We start from the raw sequence: 2,589 nt of genomic DNA on the forward strand, positions 1-2,589 counted from the left end.
CATACTGTGGCTAAGTAAACCTCCTTTTGTTAACCATCAAATATCCTATAGAGGTCACATTATATTCCAATTATGAACCGAAACAAACAGACTGGCCTGAGTTGGGCCTGTCCCACAACACACATCAATTAAACTTTATAAAATTAGAGAAAATAATTTTTTGAGTCATTTGAAGGAACAAAAAGGTTTAGTATCTTAAGGGAAATTATTAAAATAAGTGGTAATGAAAGAGGTCTAGTGCCTCCAGATCTCAAACTATAAAGCAGCAACCATCAAAACTTTGGGCAGTTAAAGGAGAAAAAATAGATCAATGGAACAGACTAAGGCAAGAAAGAAGTTTTAAAACTTAAACACAGTGCTTGCTTCAGCAGCACATATACTAAAATTGGAACAATACAGAGAAGATTAGCATGGCCCCTGCACAAGGATGACATGCAAATTCGTGAAGCATTCCATATAAAAATAAATAAATAAATAAATAAAAACTTAAACACAGTAGCCCTGTATTTGATCAACTTAAGAACATAAACTATTCCAGAATGGTCTTCCTGTTTATCAAGAACTGGTAGGGGCAGCTAGGTGGTACAGTAGATAAAGCACCGGCCCTGGATTCAGGAGGACCTGAGTTCAAATTCAACCTCAGACACTTACTATCTGTGTGACCCTGGGCAAGTTACTTAACCCTCATTGCCCCATTAGGAAAAAAAAAGAACTGGGAAAAATGAAAAGGAAGTTGTCAGAAAATAGGTTTAGACTAACATCTTACACTATATACCACAGTAGGTTCTAAATGAACATTTGACTTAAAAAAAAGGTCAGATCATTTTTATTAAAAATAAAGAATGGGAGAAAACACCTTTTACAACTATGATCGAGTCTATGGGTATGGAAAGAACTTTAAAAAAATACGTGTTGGACAGCTAGGTGGCACAGTAGATAAAGCACCAGCCCTGGATTCAGGAGGACCTGAGTTCAAATCCGGCCTCAGACACTTCATCCTTACTAGCTGTGTGACCCTGGGCAAATCACTTAACCCTCATTGCCCCAGCATAAAAAAAGAAAGGAAGGAAAAAATATGTGTTTATTGATATATTGTTTCTTACATCATCATAGTTTTCCCAAGTTCCTCTCCCTCTACCTCTCTTAGAAAGCCATCCCATATATCAAATAGTACTTTTTAAAGAGGAAAAAATCAGCACAACTGATCAATATATTGAGAAAGTCTGCAAACTTGTGTAATATGTTACACCTGTGGACTTCACACCTCCATGAAGGGGTGGGTTTGGAATGTCTTTTCACATCTCTCCATTTGAGTCCTGCTTGATCTTTACAATTTTGTTACGTTCACTTTTGATTTTTTTTAATGTAGCTTTTCTTTCTATTTATATTGTGTATATTGTTTTCTTCATTTTGCTTACTTCATTCTATATTAGTTCATAGATCTTTCCATGTTTTCCTGAATTCATTGCAAACATCATTTCTTATAGCACAGTGAAATATCATTCCATTCACATACCACAATTTGTTTAACCATTCCCCAAATGTGGGTATCTACTTTGTTTCCAATTCTGTGTTATCACAAAAAGTGTTGTTATAAACATTTTGGTATATGTAGAGACTTTCTTCTTCTTCAGGGCTTCCTTGGGATGTAAGCCCAGTGATAGAGTCTCTGGTTCAAAGGGTATAGCTATATAAGTCACTTTATTTGCATACATACAAATTGCTTTCCAAAATAGTTGTACTATTTCATAGCTCCACTAACAATGTATTAGTACACCTATCATTCCAAAACACCTCCAACATTAACTTTTGACATTTTTGGTCATTTTTTGGACAATTTGAAGTCTGAGATAAACCATCATTGTTTTATGGAAAGAATTCTTAACAAAACAAGGGATGGATAGTAATATACATAAGAGCAATTAGATCATTTCCAATAAAATTCAAAAGCTTTTGCATGAACAAAATCAATTTAGCTAGGATAAGAAGAGAAACTGTCAATTGGATAAAATATTCAGATCAAATATCTCTGGTAAAAATCATTATACTTGAGGATAACTAATACCGACCCAAACATTTAAGACCAAGAGACATTTTCCAACAGATAAATGGTCAAAGGATATAAACAAATAGTTTTTACAAAGGATTGTGAGACAGCTAGGTGGCGTGGTGGATAAAGCACCAGCCCTGGATTCAGGAGCACCTGAGTTCAAATCTGGCCTCAGATACTTAACACTTACTAGCTGTGTGAACCTGGGCAAGTCACTTAACCCTCATTGTCCCGCCAAAAAAAAAAATTACAATGATATTAGAAGTCACTAATTTGTTCAAACTCTTTGACAAAGATATTATACTACTAGATATATACTCCATGGATATTAAAGACAAAAAAGTCCCATATCTACCACATATTCATTCATAACAATATTTGGGGGCAAATTAAAAACTGGAAACAAAATGGATATTCATCAGTTGAGGGAATAGCTGAACATATAGTATGTAGATGTAATAGAATATTGTTTCACCATAAGTAACACTAAATATAAGAAATTCAGAGACATGTGGGAAGGTTTCTATGAATTAATGCAC

At 34.5% G+C, this 2,589-nt stretch overlaps 1 non-coding gene across 1 annotated transcript; it reads left to right on the forward strand.

Annotated features, from left to right (window-relative positions):
* The first annotated feature begins 355 nt into the window (after positions 1 to 355).
* LOC122737489 lies at positions 356 to 462 on the forward strand. Its single transcript, XR_006354324.1, has one exon. It is a non-coding gene; the product is annotated as a U6 spliceosomal RNA (small nuclear RNA).
* Positions 463 to 2,589: the final 2,127 nt, after the last annotated feature.

The sequence above is a fragment of the Dromiciops gliroides genome, chromosome 1, assembly GCF_019393635.1.
Source record: "Dromiciops gliroides isolate mDroGli1 chromosome 1, mDroGli1.pri, whole genome shotgun sequence".
Lineage (NCBI taxonomy): Eukaryota > Metazoa > Chordata > Mammalia > Microbiotheria > Microbiotheriidae > Dromiciops > Dromiciops gliroides.